General features: G+C 44.8%; 1 long non-coding RNA gene across 1 annotated transcript in view; it reads right to left on the bottom strand.

The window, feature by feature from the left end:
* LOC140709060 (uncharacterized) overlaps positions 1-9,990 on the bottom strand; it is a 611,840-nt gene extending 601,850 nt beyond the window's left edge. Inside the window, exon 1 of the long non-coding RNA XR_012089391.1 lies at positions 9,887-9,990. This is a non-coding gene — a long non-coding RNA (uncharacterized lncRNA). The remainder of the gene's footprint in view (positions 1-9,886) is intronic.
* Between the last annotated feature and the right edge of the window lie 2,882 nt (positions 9,991-12,872).

Here is a 12,872-nt window from a genome sequence, read left to right on the forward strand (position 1 = left end):
GCCAGAACTAGGGGCTGGATAATAGAGAAGCTTGCATGCCAAACTAATTATGAACTTTATTTTGAAAGTAGTGGAACGTTATCGGGCCACTTCAAAAGCGAAGTGTTATGTTCAGGCTTGAATTTTAGAAATCTCTCTCTGGTAACCACGTGTAAGTTGGTTTGAAAGGGAGATATCAGACAAGAGACGAATTAGAAAGCTGTTGCAATAATCCGGGTGAGAAACGAAAGAGGGCCTAAACTAAGACGGTGGCTGGAGGCTAGAGCTGGAGAGGGGAAAGCCTTCGATATCCGTCCACTTCTCCCCACACCCACCATTTCAGCAGAAGTCTAAGCCTTGCTCATCCCTTACTTAGGCTACATTTTCAAAAAGTCAGAAAAAACTTTTTCCTGAAGAAGGGGTTTCTGAGACAAGTGGGTAAAAGAAAGGTCAGTGTGTGGGAGTGTGTGTGGGAATGTGTGTGTGTGTGTGTGTGTGTCCCTGAGTAAAATTACAAGCCGAAGAGGAAGGCAGCCTTATGTATTCTCTGTAGGTGAGCAGGAAGCTTGCTGCTATACACAGTGCTAATGTAATGAGTCCGTCCTGTGCCTATTCCTTCAAAATAGGATTGAGACATCAACTGGCAAAGCTTTCTCTCCTTGTATGGCCCCTATTTGTTACCAATTATAAGATGATCTGAAAATCAAGTCCGATTGCTTGGCCAGGCTGGGTTGGATGGTATGTGCGGTTGTAAGGCCAAAGGCTCTTGCCTTAGCCACGCCAAAGATTTGGTGTGGCGGCCGCCGTGGGTGACAGAGAGACACGGATGGACCACGAGAAAAAAGCTGGAGGCTTTACTGAGCAGAGCGACGGTACAAAGCTTCCACAGCGTGGAAGGGGTCCCGAGCGGGGAGCCCGTGTTAGATTTTTTGATCACCTTTTAAACTCTTTAAGGCGGGAAATACGCGAGGCAGGAAGATGTCAGCAGAGCGAGAAACAAAGACAATTAAGGTGTCTTAGATCTTGAGGAAAACCGGAATTGTAACTTAAGTTTTATCTACTTTATAACCTTGCAGCGGCATGGCAAAGGAGACAGGATCTCACAGGATTTTACAAATTGTGTTTACAGGGAATTGGAATTGGGACATAGATAAGGTCTGCTGGTCACAGAAAAACGGGCTTTTAACATTCCTTTTAGTTTTCAGGGGAGGGGGAAGGGAGAGAGGGAGCGAGGACACAGGGAAGCTTACAGCAAAAGTTTCGCTGTTTATAGCTTTCTTGGGGAAGAAAACACAAGCACAAATTCTTAGGTTAGGAATATTTTAAGCATATATCTTCAATATTATTCATCCAGGACCAAAGTCAGTCCTGACGCAGGAAAGGAGTGAGTTTCACAGCTTTCTGGTCCCTCCTCGACCCAGGAAGCCCAGCTGGAACCTCCTCTCAGTCCCCCCTCTAGACTGGACACCGCAGCTGCTGTCCGGAACTGGACAGCAGTTATCACAGCGGCTATCGCTCTGGCTACTGTTTGCTGATTAGGGGCGAAGAAGGGGCCCTGCAGGTGTGGTGTCCTCCAGAGGGGAGCTTTTTAGGCTAGTGAGGGACCAGCAGGTCAATGCAGGGGTCCTCGTTAGAAGGAATAAGTTGAGCTCATTTGAGGTTTCATTTGTAAGACCATTTGTAGCTTGATGGCCTCGATCCTGGCGGAAACAAATTTGACAAGGAGGTTAAAAATGCAAGGCCCCAACGCAAGTTATGGTAGGATGGCTGTCACAGGGCCTAGAAAGGGGAGGAGCCAAGGTATCCAGTGGTTAAACATATTCCAGGGCCCTGAGTGTTCAAGCTCTTTTTTTTTTTTTTTTTACTTTTTATTTTATTTTTATTTATTAGACCTTTTTAGTAATGATTCCTGACTGGTTAACGAAACAGCAACACTCTTCTCCTAAGAAGAGGCAGGTTTCTCCTCTTTCCGCTGTTAATAAGTCTAGGACTCTCGGGTTTTGAAGGACTACCACAGCTAGAAAATCAAGCTGGCTTTCTGGGGTCAATAGGGAGTCGGCAATTCGTTTTATGTCATCATTTAATTTTCGTGATAATTTATAACAGAATTGGTAGAGGAGATTATGCTTCTAATTCCAGTCCCAAGCCCTCCCAGTATTTCGGCTCCTACAATAGACAATAAGGGCTCGCGTGTGGCGAGATTGGGGTATAACAGGACTTTGTAACTCCTGTTCCGTATATATGGACATGGGAGGTGCTGGAAAGGAGAGAAAGCATAGTTCTTTTGGAGTGCCGTTTAGGCATCGATAGGCTCTGTTATCACAGATGAAAAACATGCCTGAAGTGAGACAGGTGAAACTTGAGGTTATGGATATCCAGGACTGACCTTGGGAGGTGTTTTTATTGAGAGCCATGCTGAAGTTTATGCATGTGAGATTTGAGGCCTGCGTGGCTGGTAAATTGGAGTCTATGGGACTGATTAATTTGGTGGTGTTTAGGACTGGGGTGGGTAAGTTCTACTGTCCGGGGACAGGGACTGGGACATATGGTTGAAAATGCAATGGGAGACACATCCAACAGTTGGTTGGATTACTAGGAGAGGCTTTTTGTATTCTTGTAAGGGTGGTGTTAAACAGGCTCTAGAGATGAAAATGAGAGTTAAGGGTTTCTTGTAGCCTGGAAAGGTCTAATTTTTTGTATGGACTGGGAGTACTGGAGAGCTGGACTGAGTTTTTAATTACTTGTTGGATATACTGTTCTTCAGTCTCATCTTGGACACCCTCTCCGTCAGACATACCTATATGGGTATAATACGTCCAACAAGTATTGGCCCCCCATTTCTCAGGGCAGTCACCTCGGATCATTTTTGTGTGTGTGTGTGAGATGTACGGCTATTGTTAGAACAGAGAGAAGCAGTTTTATAACAGTCTTTTTTTATATAAGTATATGCAGCAAAAGATGTGGGTGCTCGGAAGGGGCTACCTAATCTTCAAGAGTTTTTGAGAGAATGCTAGTTGACTCCTCCAGGGGAGGCACACTGACACGGGGGTATGTTGTAGTTGGAAAAATGGGCATAAGTACGAAGAGGGTGGCTGGAAACCTAAGAGGAGTCATGACGTGTGGTAGGTGGGACAGTCGAAGGAAAGAGGAGGGAAAAAGGAGTAAATTGCTGTTAGAAGGAAGGACGATAGAAGAAAGGTTGATGTGATTAGGATTTTTGTCCTGGCCGGAGCTATAGTATATAATCCTACAGCAAAGAGTATAGTTAGTATACTGCTTAATAATGTAACGAAACAGTAGAAGAATTCTATTAAAGAGAGCAAGGAGAGATGTCAAAGATCATGTAGGTTTTTTTACTTATCCTCTTTTAGGTAGGAAGAAGTTCCTCTTTAGGATTAACTACAGGAGTTGATCTGGTCGGAGGTTGTTTTTTTTTTTTTTCCGAAATAGGAAACACAGGTCCTCTAGTGGCTGACGGGTGTATTGAGGCTGGTCTGGCTGACCTTGTGACTCCTGAGTTGATCTGTAAGTTCCTCAGGAGGTGTCCAAGGTTTGACTTGGGTGTGGTGAATTCAGGATTCCACTCTTACCACTTTAACTGCAATGGGGGTAGAGAGGATTACCAAGTATGGTCCCTCTTATAAGGGATCTATAGATGGAGAGGTAGAGGGGAGAGACTTGACCAATACTAGATCTCCTGGTTGAAACAACTCTTCCTTTTTTCCTATCATACTTTGCAGGTAAAGTTTTAAGATTTTGTTGATATTTTGCCAAAGAAGTTATATCTTTGACTAAATTGGCCGTTTCCTGATCGAGCAGGAGGACATTTGTGAGAAAAAGCCATCCATACAGCACTTTACATGGACTGAGCCCCATTATTTGAGGGGAGTTTCGATTTTTTTTTTTTTTTGAGACAGAGTCTTGCTCTGTTGCCCAGGCTGGAGTGCAGTGGCGCAATCTCGGCTCACTGCAACCTCCACCTCCTGGGTTCACGCCATTCTCCTGCCTCAGCCTCCCGAGTAGCTGGGACTACAGGTGCCCGCCACCACAAGACAGTGGGCCATGGGAAATGAGTTTTTTTGCGCTAGCTTTTTCAAATGTCTCTTAAATGTTTCATCGGTCTTTTTGACTTTTTTTGAGGATTGTGGCCTCCAGGCACAGTGAAGGTGATACTGTATTCCTAGTGCCTTGGAAATTTCTTGAGTTATTGTAGCTTTAAAAGTTGGTCCATTGTTGCTCTGTAAGCTTTGGGGAAGTCCAAATCTAGGAATTATTTTGTGAACTAAGACTTTAACCTCCTCTTGGGCCTTTTTTGTTTAACAAGGGAAGGCTTTCACCCAATTTGTAAAGGTATTAACACAGACCAATAAGTACGGAAATCCTCTTGACTTTGGCCTATGGGTAAAATCTAACTGCCAGTCCTCTCTAGGATAATGTTCTGTTCTTTGTCCTTTTGGAGGGGCTTTACGGTGGGCTCAGGAGTTATCTTTTTGGCACACTTTACAGGCTTTGACTACTTGCCAGATGGTTTTGAGGAGGTGTGGCCCTGTAAATAGGGATGTGGGCATCTTATGGGTACTTTTAATACCTATATGAAAAGTTTGGTGGAGGGTTTTAAGTATTTTCCACTGGCTGGCTTCAGGTATGAGCACCTTTTTTTCCTCTGTTGTTAGCCACCCTGAGGGGAGAAAACTATGTCCTCGTGAAAGTCCCCATTTCGTTTCAGTTGGGGAATACTGTGGCTTAACTTCTTGAAGGGGGTTGCTCCACGCCAGGGGGCCTTTTATGGGCAGCTTTGGAGGAAAGCCCTGCCTGGCAAGTTTGGCCTCAGTGTCTGCTCGGCGGTTTTTATTTTTTGCCTCCTCTCCTTCACCTTTTTGATAGCCTCGGCAGTGTAAGACTGCCACCTTTTTAGGCTTTTGCACTGCATGCAATAACTCCATAATTTCTCTGTGGTACTTAATGGGTGTTCCTCCAGAGGTTAGGAACTCTCTTTCTTTTCATAGTGCCGCATGTGCATGTAAGGCTAGATAAGCATACTTGCTATCTGTGTACACATTTATTTACTTTTTTCTCCCAGCGCTAAGGCTCAGGTAAGCGCCACTAGTTCTGCTAACTGAGCACCGGTCCCTGGGGGAAGAGGCTTACTTTCAAGTACTGCTGCATCACTAAGTAAGTCATAGCCTGCCTTTCGTACCCCATTTTCTACAAATGAACTTCCATCGGAGTCCAGGTTAAGGTCAGGGTTGGCTAAGGGGACTTCTAAGAGATCTTCTTGGGCGGCGTAAGTCTGAGCTATAATTTGTTGGCAGTCACGTTCGATTGGTTCCTCATTTTCTGGGAGAAAAGTGGCAGGGTTGAGGGCTGCACACGTGCGCATTTGAAATACTGGTCCCTCAAGGAGTAGTGCCTGGTATTTGAGTAAGCAGTTATCTGAGAGCCACAAACTTCCTTTAGCATTTAATATGCTGCTTCTATCATGAGTAGTCTAGATGGTGAGATCCTTTCCTTGTATTATTTTAATAGCCTCTGACACTAAGATGACTACTGCTGCAACTACCCGTGAATGAGGCCAGCCTTTGGCTGCTACATCAATTTTTTTGCTTAGGTATGCCACCGGTTGTGGGGCTGCCCTGCGAGTCTGAGTAAGAGCTCCAAGAACTATTCCTGCTCTCTCGGTGACATATAAAGAGAAATTTTGTCCTGTGGGACAAAATTCCAGGCTCAGGGCTGGAGCTTATACTAGGGCCTGCTTTAAAGTTTTGAAGGCTGTTTCTGCCTCTGGTTCCTAGTCTACTAGATGGGTGTTTGCCTTTTGAGTCTCTTTTATCAGGGTATAGAGTGGCCTGGCCACTTCACTGTATCTAGGAATCCACAGTCGGCAAAAGCCAGTGATTCCAAGGAACCCCCGCAACTGTCTCAGTGTCTTAGGGTGAGGATAGGCCAGTATAGGCTGAATACGCTCTTTGCTAAGGGCCCTAGTTTCTTTGGCTAGGACTAGGCCTAGATATTTAACTTGTTGTAGACAAGAGCTCTGTAGACAGAGCTAGACCCTTTGTACCCCAGGTTAGCTAGAAAGTTTAAGAGGTCTAGAGTAGCCTGTGACATGAGGCTTTTGAACTGGTAGCCAGAAGTATATCATCCACATATTGGAGGACTAGAGTGCTTGGCTTGAGAATTGGTCTAGGTCTTGGGCCAATGCCTGATTAAACAGATGAGGGTTATCTCTAAAGCCTTGGGGCAAGACTGTCCACATAAGCTGGGACGTGGGGTCTTGTAGGATCCTCAAAGGCAAAGAGGAACTGGGAGTCAGAGTGCAGGGGAATGCAGAAGGCGGCATCTTTGAGGTCTAGAACAGTAAACCATTCTGCTTCCTCTGGTATCCAAGAGAGCAGTATATAGGGGTTGGGTATAGCAGGATATAAAGGAATTACTGCCTCATTGATGATTCTGAGGTCTTGCACTAGTCTCCACTGACAATTGGGTTTTTGTATTCCTAGGATTGGGGTGTTGCAAGCACTGCTACATTTTTTTCTGTAAACCTTGAGCTTTTAAATTTTTAACAATATCCTGTAAACCTTTGATAGCTCCAGGTCTTAAGGGATATTGTCTTTGATAAGGAAAAGTGGTGGGGTCTTTTAGCTTGATTTGGACTGGATGGGCATTCTTTCCCTTCCAAATTGTTCTTCTAAGGCCCAGACCTCAAAGTTAATTTCTTCTTCAAGTAGGGGACAACAAATGGGTAATTTGTTCCCCACATTCATGTAGATAATGGCCCCAGCTTTGGCTAATATGTCCCTCCCTAAAAAAGGTGTGGGACTTTTGGGCATAACAAGAAAGGCATGTGAAAAGCGCAAAGTCTCCCGATTGCAGCTGAGGAGGTGGGAGAAATACCTGGTTACAAGCTGTCCTAAGATTCCTCAGATAGTAACAGACTTTGAGGACAGTCATCCGGGGCAGGAGATTAAAACTGAGAAGGCCATGCCAGTGTCCAGGAGGAAGTCCACTTCCTGGCCCTCAACGGTCAAACCTACCCAGGGCTCTGTGAGGGTGATGGCATGAGCTGGCGTTGGCCCCGGGCACCCTCAGTCCTGTTGCTGAATCATCTGGTTGGGTGCTTCTGGTCCAGAGGGCCTTTATCCTCTGGGGCAGTGTGCCTTCCAGTGATTGCCTTGGCATATGGGCATGGGCGAGGGGGCGGTTTGTTTTTTGTTGGACAATTTTTTTAAACTGTCCTTGCAAACCACACTGATAACAAGCCCTACTGGGCAATTGGCCAGCTCCTCTCTTGGTTCTCTCTGAGCCACCAAGGTCTGCCTGTCTGAGGGCCATGACTGAGGCTGCAGACTTTCTCTTATCTTGCTTTTCCCTTTCGGCTTGTTCCTCTTGGTCCCTGTTATAGAACACCGAGGTTGCCAGGTTTAATAATGTCTCCAAATGTTGTTCTGGGCCTAAAGCAGACTTTTGGAGTTTTTTCCTAATGTCAGATGCTGATTGGGTGATAAATTTATCCTTTAAAATAAGTTGGCCTTCTACAGAATCTGGAGTTAGGGAGGTACGCCTTCTTAGGGACTCCCTTAGCCTTTCAATAAAAGCGGAGGGGTTTTCCTCTTTTCCCTGTGTAATTGTGGATAGCATTGAGTAGTTTATAGGCTTTTTCTTAGTCTTTCTCAACCGTTCTAAAATGCAAGTTAGCAAATGCCTGCGGCTCCAATCTCCATGATCTGAGTCAGTATCCTAATGAGGGTCTGCACTGGGGACTGCCTGTTGCCCTGTGGGGACTTTCTCCCTCTCCTCCAGGGTCATTCGATGGTTTACCTGGCTAAAGTACCACAGGTCCTTAAATTGCCGGGCTGCTGCTAAAGCTGCTTCTTTTTCAGTAGAACTTAAGGTCTGATCAAGAAGCAACATGATATCTCTTCCATGTTAGATCAAAGGACTGCCCCAATCCTTGTAGGACATCTATATAGTTATCAGGATCATCCAAGTATTTCCCTAAATCTGCCTTTATTTGTTTCAAATCTGAGAGTGTGAAGGGGGCATGCAGGTGAATGGGCCCAAATTCTCCTCCTACTGCTTGTAAGGGACATAGTTTGGGTGCCTGGCTCAGGAGTTTAGGTTCTCTTTCCAGTGTGCCTTTAACACTTCAGTGCAGCCGGATGGAGGAGTGTCAGTGGGAGGGGGGACTGGGGCTGAGGGAAGAGGCCCTGAGTATGGAGACACTTGTGGGTTTCTGTCATTTGGGCAAAACTTGCAGGCTTGGCCTAGGGCAGTATTATCACAAAGGCAAAGAAAGCCTGTACATAAGGGACTTCACTCCATTTACCTTCCTGTTTACAGAGAAGATCTAGTTGTAGAAGGGTGTTATAATTCATACTTCCTTCATAGGGCCAAGTGTCTCCATTTTGTAAGGAATACTGTGGCCAGGCAGTGGTACAGAAGAAAATCTCCTGCTTCTTTTTAAGGTTTCAGGGTCAAATTTGTCCCAGTTATTCAGGATACATCTCAAGGGAGTGTCCAGTTTTGAAGGTGTGGTGCCCATCTGGAATTTTAAACAAAGGGATGCCCGCACCCCTGGTTAGTCCTGGACTTGTCTTCCCTTAGGGCGTCCCCCAAGGGTCAGGTCCAGTTGGGCTCAAAGCTCATGGCCGCTTTTCCTGAGGCCTCCATCTACCGAATTTAACCACGCTTACCGGATTTAACCACGCTTACCGGATTTAACCATGCTTACCAGATTTAACCATGCTTACCGGCGGGATGGAAACTTCCCTTGCCCCTGCCATGCGCCCACTGACCACTAAATGGGGCACAAGGACTGTTGGATTGATTGTGGTCCTTCTGCCAATGCATCCTACCTGTTCCAGGGTGGCAAGGCCTGGGTTTGGGACACCACTGATGCTTGCATGCTAAGGCCCAATTTACATGTACCTGGCCATAAAACTGTCCTTCAAGGAGGAATCTCTGAATCAGAGACAAGAGGCTTAGTAAGCTTTAAGGGGGTGGTGGATGTCCTCTAGGCCAGGGCTGAGAGAACTGCTGCTATACTCTAGCCTTCTGTCCCCACTTGCCATCAAAGGAGTAAGCCCCTCTCTTAAGGCGGTACCAGTATCCTGTGTCCTAACTGACTATATTTTCTTCCTTCCAATACCAACTATTGAATGGTTCAAACAGCAATTCGATGGCTCTAAGAGCTGTACCTGTGCACCACAGATTGTACTTGAGAGGCCCCAAGGAAGGGGAAAGTCTCCCTGGGGAGCAACGGAGGAAATGCCCTAAGGCTTCTACTATCCACAGGAAAATCACAGACTTGTCTTTAAATTGTCCTGATGTGGGGGACCATATACTACGGTGGGGAACTGGTCCTTCAAAATAGCCATCAAATGGTGACACCTGCCTAAACCCGGGAGGGCACCATGAACAGGGATCTTCTGGGCACCACCCCAAGAATTTCAGACTTCTAAATAGGGAATCTTGATCCTGCCTAGCAGGAATAACCTTGCTTGCGAGATGAGGAAAGATGTCTAGCCGGCGGACATTAGGACCCAGGAGACAGGGTTCAGAAGATGTAGGGGTCTCACGCTCAGTAACCCCTGCAGGGGGAGCCTCTGGCAGGGCCGTGGTCTCCTCCAGGAAGTCTGGGAGACTAGAACGTCCGCTAACTCCCTGGTGTACTTCGGGACCGCCACGGAAAGTGAAAGAGTATGAACTGGATCCAGACTAACCAACATTCCCAGCCCCGGAGGGTCAGGGGTTGTTACAGCGCCCTTTTCCGGACGGCCTGATACCCGTGTCTTTAGTTCAGCTGCCGCTAATCGCCTTTAAGCGGCCGACAGCTGCCGGTGTAGCCTCCGCATTCTAAGGAAGGACAGGACAGAATAGCAAGCGAAAGAGGTCCGGTCCTACTCACCACGTGAAGATCTAGATGCCTTTCCTGGAGATTCTCCTGGCTGGCCCACCCAAAACGTAACGCCAAAGGTTCTTGCCTTAACCACGCCAAAGATTTGGTGTGGGGCAGCCTGAGGGGACAGAGAGACACGGACGGACCAAGAGAAAAAAGCTGGAGGCTTTACTGAGCAGAGCGACGGTACAAAGCTTCCACAGCGTGGAAGGGGTCCCGAGCGGGGAGCCCGTGTTAGATTTTTTGATCACCTTTTAAACTCTTTAAGGCGGGAAATACGTGAGGCGGGAAGATGTTACCAGAGCGAGAAACAAAGACAATTAACGTGTCTTAGATCTTGAGGAAAACCGGAATTGTAACTTAAGTTTTATCTACTTTATAACCTTGCAGCGGCATGGCAAAGGAGACAGGATGTCATAGGATTTTACAAATCCTGTTTACAAGGAATTGGAATTGGGAGCATAAATAAGGTCTGCTGGTCACAGGAAAACGGGTTTTTAACATTCTTTTTAGTTTCAGGGGAGGGGCAAGGGAAAGAGGGAGCGAGGACACAGAGAAGCTTACGGCAAAAGTTTTGCTGTTGGCCGGGCGCGGTGGCTCACGCCTGTAATCCCAGCACTTTGGGAGGCCGAGACCATCCTGGCTAACACGGTGAAACCCCGTCTCTACTAAAAAACACAAAAAACTATCCGGGCGAGGTGGCGGGCGCCTGTAGTCCCAGCTACTCGGGAGGCTGAGGCAGGAGAATGGCGGGAACCCGGGAGGCGGAGCTTGCGGTGAGCTGAGATCGCGCCACTGCACTCCAGCCTGGGCGACAGAGCGAGACTCAGTCTCAAAATAAAAAAAAAAAAAAAAAACAGTTTTGCTGTTTATAGCTTCTTGGGGAAAGAAAACACATGCACAAATTTTGATGTTAGGAATATTTTAAGCATATATCTTTAATATTATTCATCCAGGACCAAAGTCAGTCCTGATGCAGGAAAGGAGTGAATTTCACAGCTTTCTGAGCCCCTACTCGACCCAGGAAGCCCAGCTGGAACCTCCTCTCACTGTTAGGCTAGATTTTAATTACAGTTAAGTGACCGTAACTTTCCTCATTCCTATTTGACCTGGTATTTTCTGGTTTCAATTTCTCTCGTTAAAAGGAATAACATTCCTAAGGCAAAATTCACAAGGCAGATCTCTAATAATTTGTTCAGGTACTGTTGAAAGAAATTAACGAAATGATCCATCCCTCCCTCAGCACTCCCACATGTGTGCACCTACACACATCCCCACACACTGGCTTTCTTCCAGTTCTTTAAATCTCAGGTTCTGAAAGAGATGCAAAAATGGCTGGCACATTCAACCCGGCTTGTAAGCACCTACACACCAGGAAATGAATGTTCACAATAAAAGGCACAGTAAGGTGAGTGTCAATTCAGAACAGCAGAAGTGGAAATGTATATTCATTTGTAAATATTAGAAAGGATTTCATGGCTACATTGGCACTTGAGATCATTTCGAAGAATATCAATAATTAGAGACTGGTGGAGAATATTCCAGACACGGGAAAACATGCAAAGATGATGAGGAAAGACAGACTGATAGGTTCAGAAAAGTGTAGGGAAGAGGGGGATGAAAAAAAAAAATTATTAATGGGTAAAAATATGTGATTTGATAGAAGAAATAAGACAGTTAAAGAGATCAGTAGGGTCATTCTAGTTCACAGTCATCTATTGTATATTTCATAATAACTAGAAGATAATTCAAATAGTTCTAGCATAAAGGACAAATATTTAAGGTGATGGACATCCCAAGCACACTGATTGGATCTTTACAAATTATATGAATGTATTAAATTCTCACATGGATCCCAAAACTATGTACATCTATTATGCATCAAAAAAATAAATTTAAAATAAGATAACTGTAGGGAACCCACTCTGGCTGAGGTATACAGCATGGGGAGGGATGGAGTTGAACTGTCAGAGCCATTAGGTCAAACTAGAAATTGTCAGTGAGGTATTGGTGTTTAATCCTGGCAACCACAGGAAATGATTGCCTAGTATTTAAGCAAACTGGCGATGTGAACCATGCTTCAGAATTTAGTTTTTATTCTAAAAATAGAAAAAAAAAAAAAAAAAAAAAAACTATCTAAACCTTCCGGCCACTGTTTTATTTCCCCAGTGAAAACTGTAGGAATCATCTCAGGGTTTACACGGAAAAATCACTTTTAAAAATACATTTGCATATATTTTCCCATTTAGTCGTCATGGAAACTCTGAAGCAGGTACTGTCCTGGCTCTCCTGTTTACTAGATGTATGACCTTGGACAAGATACCTAAGTCAGCATTCATCTCTAGCATGGTAATAACAGTATAGTACCTACTTCCTGTGTTTAATGTATAAAAGACAATGGATGCAAAAGCACGTGGCACCGTACCTATGGTATAATAAGCTTTCAATAAAAATTAGATTTATAATTATCATCATTATTATTACTTTATAACAAGGAAAATGAGACAGAAAAGTTAGGTGATTTGTCCAAAGTAGCTGGGCTAGGAAGTGGCAGAATTAAACTTGACTGCAAGCTACTGGCATGATATTTCTAAACTGTAAAGCATATCATGCTCCCTGTGAAAGCATAAGTAAATTAGAGGGTCAATAATGGAGAACTGACTAGGCAAATTGTGCCTCCCTATCATGTGGAATTCTACAAAGCAGTTATGGTGATGTTCAAGAATTATTTTTTCCAACATGGAAAGAGTCAAATATATTATTACATTATTTAAAAGTTAACGATGTACACTAAGACTTTTATTAAGATGAATAATAGAAATATCCTTTCAGGGTAGAAAATATCCTAAAAGGATGTGTGCGCCAAGGCTCTCAGTGGCTGAAAAAGAGTGAGAATGGATTTTTCTCATTCCTATGCTCACTCATCTGTGACCATAGTAATATATGCCATGTTTGATATATCCATGTTGAACACAATTTGTCCTAAAATACATCT

The sequence above is a fragment of the Chlorocebus sabaeus genome, chromosome 18 (genome assembly GCF_047675955.1).
Source record: "Chlorocebus sabaeus isolate Y175 chromosome 18, mChlSab1.0.hap1, whole genome shotgun sequence".
In the NCBI taxonomy this organism is placed as follows: Eukaryota; Metazoa; Chordata; class Mammalia; order Primates; family Cercopithecidae; genus Chlorocebus; species Chlorocebus sabaeus.